Raw genomic sequence first — 15062 nt, 5'->3', positions numbered from 1 at the left:
CCTCAGAATGCCTTCTAAGGTCTTTGGGAGACCTTGGAACATAACTTCCAGTTTTTAAGGGAAAACCAGAAGTGATTTTTTAATACTTTTAGTAGGTCTTCTGAGACCCAGGGTGACTTGAGAATACTTCTGAACACCCTCTGAACAGGACTGGAGCACAGCTCCTGTCGCCCCTCAAGGGTACAGGTCAGTCCAACCCTGCTGGTTCGGAACATGCTGATAGTCAAATCGATGGATAAAGAGGACTGATCTGTATACTCTGTGCTTTGGTGTGTTGTAAGCAAGGGTAATGGGGAGAAAGATAGAGCCCCCCTCGCTACTGCTGCTGGAGTAAGTGAAGGGATTGTGGTGGGAACTGAACTAGCAGGGATAGGAAGAACATTTCTTGGCTTTGTATAAATCTGGATGTAACCCAACTTCTTCCCAATTGTGTTTGGAGGAAGTTGGATTGCTTCCATTAGACAGTCTCCAATACAAAATATTGTCCAGTCTCTAGCTTTAGCTTAACTGTGTGTGGATAATTTAACTTTGTTCTGAGAGATACTCTTGCAGTATTCCAGCAAGAGGTGGTAGTTGGGGAGTCAACAAAAATGGAGATAAGTAGCCTTCCTAAGGCATGTTTCTTGCGGGTTTCAATTTGATCCAGGGATTTCCAGGATCACATTTCACACTACTAGCCATTATGCTCCCATCATCAGTAGCATGGTAAATTCAGAATGGTAAATACGCCTGATGATATATTAAATTTCTGGAAACCGCAACATAAATTTTTATGTAACCAGAGGAAAGAAGCACTAATACTGGAACGAAACAAATAGGATGATAAATTTTAGCCTCGGGGAATGTTATTAGTACAGTTAGTAACAGGGCAATTAAATCATGTTGTAAAATGTGGTTAGAGGTAAATGCTGAGCAATCCTTATCTGCGTGCAGATGAAACACAAAGCGATATTTTATTGTCTTATAAGGTCTAGAGAAAGTAAAAGTTTGCATCATGGGAAGCCAAAGGAATTGTAAAATACAATCCACCGTAAACAAGCGTTTATTTTTCCCCTTTGGAGTTTTAAGTACATCTGTACTTGATTCTGTGGTTTATTATTAATAAGTTCTTAGACTGTAAGTTTTAATCAGTGTAACATAGTAATCAATCAATGCATTAGTGCCAAACTGGGCAGGTGAGGGAAAATGGTGATGCTGGCCTGGTGAGTCCACAGCATGCTTTCTGAGGCTGTTTTAGAGTCTAATAAGGATTGAAAAATAAAATATTAAAAATGATCACCCCTTCCAACAACAAGTGGCAGCTTTTGTTAATTAAAGTTGGTGCAGATGTATGTTTTAATTTCAGTGATTAAGTAATCATCTTTTTAAAGCAGATTAATAAACCAACGGATGCCTCTTAAATGGATAGATCGCTCTAATGATCTCAGTTGTGTTTAGACACACTTGATACTATTAAATACAAATACCATATGGAGGCTGCATTTCCATAGTAACCAAATCTCATCTGGTTTCTTTGATCAGGGGAAGATCAGGTGAAGAAAGTAAATAACGTGAGCTCGGAGAAAGCAGATTGGACCACATGCCATTGGGGTCCTTACTTTCAATCTCATAATGTTGTCCCTTTGCCCATACTATCATGGAATTATTTTCACTGGGTTGCTGATGCCTGGTTTTTAGACACTTAGTCCAATCCTACCGAAATCCTCCTTGCTGATACAGACATGCCACCAGAGCCGCGATACCCAATCCTACAGCGCGGGTCAATGCAGACCTGGCACCAGCAAAATAACTGTTGCAGGTCCAAGTAGACCCCTCCACACTGCATTGGAAGTCTCTCTTGATATATTAAATCTAACTCCTCCCTAAGAAACCTTACCCACAAGGGAAGGGAAGCTGAGGAGAATGTCAGAATTAAAAAGTGTGTTTGTTTATTACTTACTTACTAAGGGCCAAATACTATCCAGTGTTCCAGTGCCGGTGCAGTCATGCCAACGGGGCATGCACTGCATCCTATGATGGGGAGGCAATCACAGAATTCTCCTCAAGGTATGGGAACATTTGTTCCTTTACCTCCAGGCTGCATTGTGACTGCACCGGTGTTGGGAAGTTGGATAGGAGTGGGCCCTTAAAAGGTTATTGTCCTAAAAAGAAAGCTCAAGAAGGCTTACAGAATGAAAAGCAGAAAAACAATCACATGTCTAATCAAGAAAAACAGCAAAAACAAAACGTAATAGGGTAAAAATAGCGCAGCACAGAGATAAATTAACCAAATTTTATATCCAGTAGACCAGAGTGATTTCTCCCTTATTGGTATTCCTGCTGGGAGAGAATTAAAGCCTTTCAGAAGTTGTTGGCTCTCTGGTCAGTGATTAGGGCTAGATTGCCCCAGATTTTGCTTCTGGAGCCACTGGGCAACTGGTAATAGAGTAGTTTTAACCCAGGGGAAGCTTATATCCCATAGCTGGTAGTCCTCTGGCAAATGACCGGAAACATATCTGATTTCCCTTTCCTGGGAAGGAGTGAGAAGAGACCAACAACCTTTTGTCGCTATCCTGTGATTGGAGGCTCTTTGGCCTTGGCTTGAGTTCTGCAGCCACAAGTTATTCAAAGCACAGGGCTTTGGTTCAATTTGTTCTACTTACACTTTAAAGAAATACCTTATTGTACACAGAGACAACCCCTTCCCTGCAGATTTCAAACAAGTGGATTAAAAAAAAAAAACAGAGGAAATTATGTTCTCCTTGATAATGAAAATGATCATTCATCCAAAGTATGGCTTTTGGTATCCTTCCATTAAAGATTTCACTGGCAAATCTGATTCATTTCTACAAATTGAGTGCCGACGTATAAGTGAGAAGATGTGAACATATTCAGATTTTTCATAAATATTTATCAGACATTATATTTATGCAACAAAGACATGGGGCAGTTTCATCACTCAACGGAAAATAATCTGCAATTGATTTTATCCTCTTAATGTGAAGTGTCAGTTTTCCTGTTCTAGTTGTTCTTGGGTGGAACGAACAAATTGAAGGCAGCCTGAGAACTTGTAATAAAAACAAGGCAAGGCTTACTTAAGATAAATATGGATATTAATTCTGCCACCTCCTATGTCTCAATAAATGCATTTAGTTTTTGCATGATCTAATTTTATGAAACGTTTGGAGAGATTACAGAAGGAGAGATGACTCTAAGCCACAAATATGATTTTTTTATAACTGCTATCCTGTCGCTCTGCCTCTCTATATAACTTTTGGAATGGGTTTCATATTGCTTTTTGCCAGCCATTTGACTGAACAGGATTGATGGTGTAATCAAAAGGAAAACAGCCACAGATAGAAGCCAGAAGCAGTTCTTCTTTCATCTTCTTTGTTTCTCTCATCCAGGCCTTGTTGGTATATGTGGATGATGTGTGAAGGGGAAGCTCTGCACCTTTCCGGAATTATGCTTGTATAAGACCTAAGATTTTATTTGAATACACAGAGTGCCTGGGGAACAGGGAAATGACGACAGTACAAGAACACTGCAATAGCACAACGTTGGAAGTCAGGTTGGTTTGCTTTTTTAAACGTGTTATCTGTAAACATCTTTTCATTAAAAAATAAAAAAATTTAGGCCCACAGTGGGGCTAGCGAGACTCCAGCAGGACTGGCAGTACTGACAGATGTTTTCCATTTGTTATTGTGTCCGCTGCTAGCAGACTGGTAATCTGACAGCCCAATCCTATGCTGGGGCAGCACCGGCATTCTATGTGCTGACCCAGCAGCAGGCTGTTGTGCAAATGCCATAAGGTGAGGAACACACGGCACCAGTGGAGAGGCCCATGCCACTGGCAGGACGCTGAGGAAGAGCGGTGGCCAGTGAACTGGGATAAAATGCTATTGCCTTCCTTCCTGATGCGCATGTCGGGTGTCATTACTATTGGCCAGTCTGGGTGATATGCATGACTGGCTCACTCCGCTGAATCACATGAGAGGATTGAGGCTCTGCAAATAAATAATACAACTGTGGTGTTGAGGAGAAGAGGAAAGTCAAATAACTAAGTGAAAATATTAGCAACCAATTGACCCATCCAAAAATGTTCTGTCTCCCAATGCCCACTTTTTGGCTAATTAACACGTCCTTATCTCTAAAGTCAACAGCTGTGGTGTGCAAAGGAATGAACACAGAACTCCTTATCTATAGCAATTAACAAGAATTTATTGCTACAAACACATACACTCCCTGCAAGTCCTCTTGTCCAGAGGCTTTCCCTCCCCAAAACTCCACTTAACTTAGTGGGTAGAGGTCTGAAGCCTCCAGTTCCAATCCAATCTCCAAAGCACAATCCAGTCTTCTGAAGCAGACTCCCTCCTCTCCAGCAATGTCCTCTCCAGCAGAGTGTCTCCTTCAGCAGGGTCCTGGAAGTCCTCTCCTCTGTGTCCTACAGCAGAGTCCTGGCAGTCCCCTTCTCCCATAGGTCCTGGTCCATCCATGTCCTGTAGGTCTAGGGCAGGGGTAGCTCTTGGGTTGGGTCTTTGCTCCTTCTGAAGCTGCCTTTTATTCCTGTATGTCCCATTATTATGAGGAGGCTGGTTAGAAGGAGGTTGAAAGGGAAGGTAAAAAGAGTCCAATCTCTCCAGAGTGCATGGAGGCTGCTTAAAACAACAGTAATAGAGGCCCAGCAGAGGTGTATACCACAAAGAAAGAAGGGTTCCACTAAATCCACGAGGGTGCCCACATGGCTGACAAGCCAAGTTAGAGAGGCTGTAAAGGGCAAGGAAGCTTCCTTCCGTAAATGGAAGTCTTGCCCTAATGAGGAGAGTTAAAGGAACATAAACTGTGGCAAAAGAAATGTAAGAAGGTGATACGGGAGGCCAAGCGAGACTATGAGGAACGCATGGCCAAGAACATTAAGGGGAATAATAAAATCTGTCTTCACACCAGAAGACCTCGGGCAGATACCGCTGCCCGAACAGACCCTCCTGACCAAGGAATTAAGTAGACAGAGGTTAAAAGAGAAGATGTTTCAGACCTCATTGATAAATTAAAGATTAATAAGTCACTGGGCCCTGATGGCATCCACCCAAGAGTTATTAAGGAATTGAAGAATGAAGTTGCTGATCTCTTGACTAAGATATGCAACTTGTCCCTCAAAACGGCCATGGTGCCAGAAGATTGGAGGACAGCAATCCTGTCACTCCTATCTTTAAAAAGGGAAAGAGGGGGGACCCTGGAAACTATAGGCTGGTCAGCCTAACATCTATACCGGGTAAGATGGTGGAATGCCTCATCAAAGATAGAATCTCAAAACACATAGACAAACAGGCCTTGCTGAGGGAGAATCAGCATGGCTTCTGTAAGGGTAAGTCTTGCCTCACAAACCTTATAGAATTCTTTGAAAAGGTCAACAGGCATGTGGATATATCTGGACTTTCAGAAGGCATTCGACATGGTCCCTCACCAAAGACTACTAAAAAAAACTCCACAGTCAGAGAATTAGAGGACAGGACCTCTCATGGATTGAGAACTGGTTGAAGACCAGGAAACAGAGAGTGGGTGTCAAAATGGGCAATTTTCACAATGGTTGGTTGGCAAACTTCAGTCTCGAAAGACTATGGTATAAGCCTACAGCACCCAGTATTCCCAGGCGGTCTCCCATCCAAGTACTAACCAGCCTGACCCTGCTTAGCTTCCGAGATCAGATGAGATCGGGCATGTGCAGGGTAACAGTTCACAATGGAGAGAAGTGAAAAGCAGTGTGCCCCAAGGATCTGTCCTGGGACTGGTGCTTTTCAACCTCTTCATAAATGACCTGGAGACAGGGTTGAGCAGTGAGGTGGTAAAGTTTGCAGACAACACCAAGCTTTTCCGAGTGGTGAAGACCAGAAGTGATAGTGAGGAGCTCCAGAAGGATCTCTCCAGACTGGCAGAATGGGCAGCAAAATGGCAGATGCACTTCAATGTAAGTAAGTGTAAAATCATGCACATTGGGACAAAAAATCAAAACTTTACATATAGGCTGATGGGTTCTGAGCTGTCTGTGACAGATCAGGAAAGAGATCTTGGGGTGGTGGTGGACAAGTCGATGAAAGTGTCGACCCAGTGTGCGGCGGCAGTAAAGAAGGCCAATTCTATGCTTGGGATCATTAGAAAAGGTATTGAGAACAAAACGGCTAATATTATAATGTCATTGTACAAATCAATGGTAAGGCCACACCTGGAGTATTGTGTCCAGTTCTGGTCGCCACATCTCAAAAAAGACATAGTGGAAATGGAAAAGGTGCAAAAGGGAGCAACTAAGATGATTACTGGGCTGGGGCACCTTCCTTATGAGGAAAGGCTATGGCGTTTGGGCCTCTTCAGCCTAGAAAAGAGGCGCCTGAGGGGGGACATGATTGAGACATACAAAATTATGCAGGGGATGGACAGAGTGGATAGAGAGATGCTCTTTACACTCTCACATAACACCAGAACCAGGGGACATGCACTAAAATTGAGTGTTGGGAGAGTTAGAACAGACAAAAGAAAATATTTATTTACTCAGTGTGGGGTTGGTCTGTGGAACTCCTTGCCACAGGATGTGGTGATGGTGTCTGGCCTGGATGCCTTTAAAAGGGGATTGGACAAGTTTCTAGAGGAAAAATCCATTACAGGTTACAAGCCATGATGTGCATGTGCAACCTCATGATTTTAGAAATGGGCTATGTCAGAATGCCAGATGCAAGGGAGGGCACCAGGATGCAGGTCTCTTGTTATCTGGTGTGCTCCCTGAGGCATTTGTGAGATACAAGAAGTTGGACTAGATGGGCCTATGGCCTGATCCAGTGGGGCTGTTCTTATGTTCTTATTATCCAAAATGCAGCTCATCTGTGAGCTACCTTGTTAGCCCCTTGTTAAGTCCAAATTAGGCTCAGGTGAGCCATCCCTTTAGTCCATGTCCATTCAAAGTCCCATCAAGGTCAACTGAAGCTCAGGTGTCCATCAGAGTCTCCATTGGCCTTGATTGATTACAGCTGTGGAGCCAGCCCTGCCCTTCCCGTTGTACAAATCTATGGTAAGGCCACACCTGGAGTATTGTGTCCAGTTCTGGTCGCCGCATCTCAAAAAAGACATAGTGAAAACGGAAAAAGTGCAAAAGAGAGCGACTAAGATGATTACGGGGCTGGGCACCTTCCTTATGAGGAAAGGCTATGGCATTTGGGCCTCTTCAGCCTAGAAAAGAGACGCCTGAGGGGGGACATGATTGAGACATACAAAATTACGCAGGAGATGGACAGAGTGGATGGAGAGATGCTCTTTACACTCTCACATAATACCAGAACCAGGGGACATTCGCTAAAATTGAGTGTTGGGCAGGTTAGGACAGACAAAAGGAAATATTTCTTTACTCAGCGTGTGGTCGGTCTGTGGAACTCCTTGCCACAGGATGTGGTGCTGGCGTCTAGCCTAGACGCCTTTAAAAGGGGATTGGACAAGTTTCTGGAGGAAAAATCCATTATGAGTTACTAGCCATGATGTGTATGTGCAACCTCCTGATTTTAGAAATGGGTTATGTTCAGAATGCCAGATGCAAGGGAGGGCACCAGGATGAGGTCTCTTGTTATCTGGTGTGCTCCCTGGGGCATTTGGTGGGCCGCTGTGAGATACAGGAAGCTGGACTAGAGGGGCCTATGGCCTGATCCAGCGGGGCTGTTCTTATGTTCCCAGAGCTGTCAACCAGCTGTCAAAACATGGGAATCGCTGTCAACACCATGTCATCCACCTGATGATCTTCTGATCTTCCATTACACCAATACATGAGGTATGGCTTGCCTATGGCTGCAATCTTATGCACTTGAGTAAGCCAAAAGGGTCCATCACAGCCCAGCCAGGGAGTGGGTTGCTGAGGAGGTTGGCACATTATCCAACTAAGGCAGGGAATATACTGCAACAAGGTTCTTAAAGGCTTCCAGGTTCTGTTGATTGCCTTGGGTAGGTTAGCTACTTGTCTTACTGCTCTACTGCTATCTGTTGATCTTTGATCAACTGGCCTCTGGCTGTTTTGATTACATCCATTCAAAATGGAACCAGCCTGACCTCGGAGATGGGAGTCAGTATAGTAGAGAGGTGCCTTAAACTGCATAAATTTATCAGATGAAACTTTTCTTCCATCGTGATGACGTGAAGGAAAAAACGTTAGTACAGTATTAGCATTTGAATTATTTATATAACATCTATGACTGTAGCAGTATACAGAGTAAAATGAGCAAAAAAAATAAAATAAAATCAGGCCCTTTTCCAAGTAACTTAAAATCTCAATTTTGACAGTAGGATGGAATTGGGGCAGACAAGAGAGGAGAGTTGGAAGCAAGGATACAGAATTAGGATTGGGGTTGCTCTACTTTTCACGATTTTTTTTTTTTTTTTAGTAGTTGCCATTTTGGAGAACATAAAAATACTCATTTAAAAAAAAATTAAAAAACTAGTCAATCCTATTGTCAATCCATTCCTACGAGGATTTCTACATCTACTTCCAAATGGCAAAATTGAACAAGATAACCCCAAACATTGATTGACTCTTAGTAAAATATTTTGACTATATTAGAAAAGTTTAGAAAAAAGATAAACATTTGTTTCAGCATAAAGGAAAAAGGAAGTGGAATGGGACCCATTCTGTCTTTTTTCATTCACTGGGAGACAAACATAGTTAGGTGATGAGACACCTAATGAGACAATTGTATGTAGGTCATACTCCTGCCAGCAGTACCCATTTTTCCCAAAATGCCCCAGATGAGCACAATGTCTAGAGTACTGTGAGGAAAAGTAGGGGAAAATTATGGCTGCTGACAGATTGTCCACAAAAAGGAACTCTGCAACTCCTTTTTGATTTAAAATTGTTTAAAGAAGAAAAGGCAGTTGTGGGGGGGAACCCATCATTAGGCCATACTACAAGCACCCTGTTTTGAAAAAAAATATGGGACATCTAAAAGCCACTGCCAAGTGTAATGAAATGAACTGCAGCCACACTGAGCCAGTAACAAAATGAACCAAATAACAACAACAAATGGAGCAACACAATGGGGGGGGGGTGTTCTGTGCACAACTGGGTTAGAATTTCAGGTAAAACATATAGTCCATTTTCATCACTACCACTTTACTACTGAGAAACTCGGAGTGCTTTAAAATTACTGCTGTCAACCAGCAGCTAAACGGTCAGGTGTATTACTCCCACTTAAAAAAAATAAATGTGGGTCAATTGTCAAATGAACAACATTCTCTCTCTCTCTCTCATAAGAGAGAGAGAGGGAGAGAGAGAGGGAGGGAGAGATTGGAACTGGACCTCAGTACAGAACTAACTTTTAAAAATATATTCTAAGATTCTTGAACTACTCAAGTATGAAGCCATGTTTCCTCATTTCTTCATCATGTGTTCTGCTTCCTTCCCTCCTTCTACCTACTAACTTTTTCATGTCCAGATGAGATTGTCCTTTTAAAGAAAAACTACTGTAAAAGGGATCCCTGGGCTTACTCCCTTTCCAAATAAGGTCTAGGCTGCAATCCTAAGCATACTGATGCACCACTGAACTCTGTACAACTTAATTCTGAGCAAATTGGGTTGTTAGTTTGTATTCTATGTTTGTTTTTATAGGTTTCATAAAAAGAAATTTAGCAAGTCTTGCTTCCACAGAAATGGCTTGTTCTTCCCATTTTGGGACATGCTTCTATGAGCGGATTATCTGGATCCTTTTCAATCTGGTTTCAGACCGGGCTTTGGGACGGAAACTGCCTTGGTCGCCTTGGTGGATGACCTACGCCGGGGACTGGACAGGGGGAGTGCGTCCCTGTTGGTCCTGCTGGACCTCTCGGCGGCTTTCGATACCATCGACCATGGTATCCTTCTGGGCCGATTGGCTGAGTTGGGAGTTGGAGGCACTGTTTTGCGGTGGTTCCGCTCCTACTTGGAGGGTCGGTCCCAGATGGTGGTGCTGGGGGATGCCTGTTCGACACCCTGGCCCTTGAGGTGCGGGGTGCCGCAGGGTTCAATTCTGTCCCCCATGCTATTTAATATCTACATGAAACCGCTGGGAGAGGTCATCCGGGGGTTTGGAGTGAGGTGTCATCAATATGCTGATGACACCCAGCTCTATCTCTCCTTTCCTCCAGACTCCAAGGTGGCGGTTGAGGGCCTGGAGCGCTGTCTGGAAGCAGTGAGGATCTGGATGGGGGCTAACAAGCTGAAATTAAATCCGGATAAGACAGAGGCTCTCCTGGTTCGGAAATCCTCGATGCAGGTGCTGGATTATCGACTTGCTCTGAATGGGGTTGCACTCCCTCTGAAGGAGCAGGTTCGCAGCTTGGGGGTCCTCCTGGATTCGCAGCTGCTCCTGGATTCCCAGGTGGCGGCTGTGGCTAGGGGGGCCTTTGCTCAGCTTCGGCTGGTGCGCCAGCTGCAACCGTACTTGGATCGTGCAGACCTGGCCACCGTGATCCATGCCACGGTGACATCGAGGTTAGATTACTGTAATGCGCTCTATGTGGGGCTGCCCCTGAAGACAGTTCGGAAACTACAATTAGTACAGAATGCGGCGGCCCGTGTGGTTTGACTCTGTCAGCCCGCTTCTCCGGGGGCTGCATTGGCTGCCCATTCGTTTCCGGGCCCAATTCAAGGTGCTGGTTTTGACCTTTAAAGCCCTATACTGCTCTGGGCCAGGACATCTTAGAGACCACCTACTCCCGTACAATCCGGCTCGCCATCTCAGGTCATCAGAGAAGGCCTTTTTGCAAGTGCCGCCACCCAAGGAGGTCCGGGGGGTGGCTGCAAGAAATAGGGCCTTCTCGGTAGTGGCACCAACATTATGGAACTCCCTTCCCCTTGACTTGAGAATGGCTCCCTCTCTTGAGAGCTTTCGGCGAGGCCTGAAAACACTGTTGTTTAAACAAGCCTTCTGATTTCTGGCCTTCTTAACTTTTTATACATCTTTTAGTTTTACAGGCTTGATTCCTCGGTGATCTGCTCTTTTACTCTTTTAATCTGACTACTGTTTTTATGGCCCTGTAGTGTGTTTTTAAATGTTTTTATCTGTTTGTATTAATGTTTTTTTAATTCTATTGTTTTTTAATATGTTGTTAGCCGCCCTGGGTCCCGTTAGGGAGAAGGGCGGGATAAAAATAAAGTTTTATTATTATTTATTATTATTATTATGTGCAGCTCCTCTAAAGAATGTCATTACTGGGAAGGAGCATAATATATGGAGGTGCAGAACCCCCTTGAGATATACAGGAATTTGTTTGGTCTTCCTTTGAAATGTTTGTGTCCATTGAGGCTTACTCAAGTTTTTGCAGTATCCTTCATTTTCTCAAGGGTCTCTAATAGTCCATCATATTAATCTCTGTCTAAAAAGAGATTGTAAAATACAATTGTAATTGTATCTGCGGGATCCCGCATCTGCGGATATGACTGACCATGGATGCCAGCGGGTACCCGGGTCGATGTTTAAATGTCTTTAAAACAAAACAAAAAAAAAATGTGCAAAAATTGGGACTCCTACCATTGCACCGCAAAACTGCACTGTTCTCAAGCCTGCAGTGGTATTTTTAGGGCCAAAGACCCAGTTCCAAGTTGCACAAAGGTTCTTTGCTCCTCTCAAGTTCATCCCAGAATGCATCATGATGGCAAAAATCTTTCTGCTGCTGCAGCAGAAGTAGCCATAGTGACTGAGATAAGGGATAAGTATGAACATCAAAGTTGCTTCTTAGAAGACTTTCTATAGATGGAAGGGTGCTGTGTTGGATTGGATAAGTATCTGTCTCAAAAACAAGTTGAATGCCTCTTTTTAAGATGACTCCCTGACAGAAGCATCACTCGGGTTTACGTCACCCAGTGCAAGAGCTCATTGCGTCAGCCCCATGATGAACCTTCTCCCTAACCAGACCATACAGAATAAATTACAATATCATACATACAACCTAAATGCAGTGGCATCACTAGGGTTACTGTAACTCTCATTAACTTTATTTTAATATACAAGAATACAAGTCACTGAACAAATCTGTAACCAACAAATAACCAGTGGCCAACATGTTGGCACTTGCACACTGGAATAAAAGTTCTAGTATTAGCTCTGAAACATGGAAATGAGAGCTGACTTGTACTAACACCTCATTGGTTCCCTTCTGTATCATAATAGCACCTCATTGGCTCTAGAACAATCAGTCTCATTGGTCAGTTTTGAGTTAAGCAAATCCACTTTTTGATACATAAGGCAGATGTGTTTTCCTTTTCTAGTTATTTGTCCATAACTTTTGATAGAATAGGGATATTTCAGTGTGGCTTGTTTCATTGCATTCTGTGTGACATTCCACTCTGTATAATCTATAACACCATGGTATTATTTGAAAATACCAAGATTTCACAATTTTAGATAGTAATGATGTCCTCTCCCCCTTGAGTGCATCACCTAGTATGGTCCTCACCCCCTAGCAACGCATCTGCTCCCTTACCTTTAAAGACGAGCTCCTGACCTGGATAAGTTTTATGGTCCATGTGGGCACATGGATGGGAGATTCACAGTATCAGAAACTCCCTTTAGATTAATCCACAGTCTGAGTGGGCAGAGGTGTTCCTTTAAGGGGGCAAAACATTAAGTGTCTTCAGGCACTGGGATGCCCTTGTAAAGCAGCTCCTCCCCCTCTGCTTCCAAGCCATTCAGGAAGGCAACAGCAAAGCAGAGGAGAGCTTCCATTTGCTTTTGTAGCTGTGAATGCTCAGAAGTGAAGGGGGTGAGACCACTTTGCACAAATGCTAGGGCGCCTGAAGACACTTACTGTTTTGCCCTCCCTCCAGGAATGCCACATCTGCAAGTGGGCTCCCCAAACCAGAATTGCCATTTTATGGATTCTGTCAGCAATCCTGGTTCTCAAAGTTTGTACCAAATGCTGTGTTATAGTTCTTCATCCACTAATACAGTCAAAGACAGTCACTAGTAAAAGATGCATCTATATTTCTTTCTTGAGTCCTAAAATAATTCCCTAACATTCCTTTGTGTCAATAAGCTTTACATAAAGCAGTGTACTTGATTTACAGAAAACATACATTTTCATATCTGTGTGCCTTTAAATTTTCTTCAGAGCAAAAGTATGTGATGCTTGAAATTACAAGTTTTGCTCTTCCAGCCACTATAGTTTAAGTTGCATATTCACTTTGCTTTAGAAGTAGAAATAAATCTGTTTCCTTAAAAGATTTTTTGTGGGCTTTCTTCCACCACCACCACCACCACCACCCCCAATTTCCAAATAGATCACAATTGCTTCACATTGTCTGCAGCATCTTTGGGGCTCCCAAATTGACAGAAATTAACCAGACTTTCATGCCTGCCTTTTTATTGTTGTCATCCATCAAAAGGCAAATATTATCTAGACTTGTTCTCATTAGAATAGAATCAGAGTTACTGTCTGCTAGGAGGATGTTTCTAAACTGGTTAGGGACAATGTGATTGTCTCATCGTTTCAGACAGAGCTCAATTCCTATGTATTTGACACTTCAATTTTCCTTATATAGATGCAAAGTGATTTACTTGTCAAATTTACATCAAAACCTCTGTTCCTCAGTGAGATCCAAAATGATTTTGCTATTTTCTCTGCATACATTTGCCTCCCGTGAAGGGCTGCTGTCTGTTCTGGTTAAGAATTCAGATTTGAATACAAAGTCATGGCCATTTTGGCATCTCTCAAAAGAAAGGTTTCTTTATAAAGGAAATGGATTGGCAGATCGAAACCACCAAGCGGGAGTTAAGCGGCATTAAAGGCTGTGCAATAAGTTGGGATGAGTACATTCACTGAATGCTGCAAATGCATATCAGTTCTCCTCAGCTGCTCCCGGTCTTCTTTTTTGGACAGCATTACAGATCAGCTGGGATCTGAGTAATCTGTTAGAATTTGATGTCAAATGCTGCTTTTTCTGTAAACTGACTTTCTCTGTTTCTACGCAAATCCAATAAACCAGAGAGCTCAGTTTCTCTTGTATGCCATCAGATATTTCTAATGGACTGCCATAGCCTTTCTATTCCTGTATGCCTGAGGAATTCAATCTGTGCATCCTGACTCCCTAGGGAGGTGGGACTAGCCTCCAGGGGCATCTGGAGAGGGGAGGGGCTGGGCCGCTCTGCTGCATGTGCTGCCTCCTGACTTGCTGCTTTTCTGCAGCTATGAATGAGGTGGGTGGGGCAGCGTGAGGCTAGGAGGGCTGTGAAACATGGTGGGGGTAGGTGGGAGAGAAGGCTGGCTGGCTGGGCAGGCAGAGGTGCTGCATCTCGTCATGAAGCTCTCTCCATGTGCAACCTCGCCCCAAGGACTACATTTCCCAGTGTGCCCCTCGCCCTGGGCATCCTGGGATTGGTCAAGACTGGAGGAGAGAAGAGTGCAGAGGTGCTGCATCTCATCAGCAGAGGGAACGCTCCTGGCAGGCTTCAAACTGGGAGGGTAGAGTAATTACAAGCAGCTCAGCTAAGGAGGGAGCCAGCCTGCTCTTAGTGGGGGTGTGTGTCCAAATGCCCCAGCCTGCATCCCTCCATCTTGCCTGGGGGAACAGGGGTGGCATCTGCATGTTGGGTGTGTATCTGTGAGCAGCCCCCATTTACTTTGGGGTGAGTTGTAATCTTTCTGGGTGTGGCTGCAATCTTTTCCACACTTTCCTGGGAGTAAGCCCCATTCACTCAAATGGGGCTTACTTCTGAGTAGACCTACATAGGCTTGGGGTCTGTGTCAGCTTAACCCAGGATCCCCACCTTTCTTTTTCTCCTCCCCCTTCAAAGAAGAAAAAAAGCTACTCTTGATGGTTTTGTCTCCAAAAATTTATTAAAAATAAAAATAAAATCCCCATTCCTTTTCAGCCATCCCTTTTTCCTCCCGCCTCCTTCTTTTTTTTTTTTTTTTTTTGGGGGGGGGGGGTACTCTGTTGGCTGCTATTGTAAGACAAAAGGCACAATCCTAGCTAGGTCTACTCAGAAGTAAGTCCTATTGTGTTCAATGGGACTTACTCCCAGGAAAGTGGGGTTAGGATTCCAGCCAGTCTCTAGGTCTCAGTTTGCATCAATTTAGCAGAT

Source organism: Tiliqua scincoides, chromosome 4 (assembly GCF_035046505.1).
Source record: "Tiliqua scincoides isolate rTilSci1 chromosome 4, rTilSci1.hap2, whole genome shotgun sequence".
In the NCBI taxonomy this organism is placed as follows: Eukaryota; Metazoa; Chordata; class Lepidosauria; order Squamata; family Scincidae; genus Tiliqua; species Tiliqua scincoides.
Note: the sequence above shows the minus strand (reverse complement) of the source record.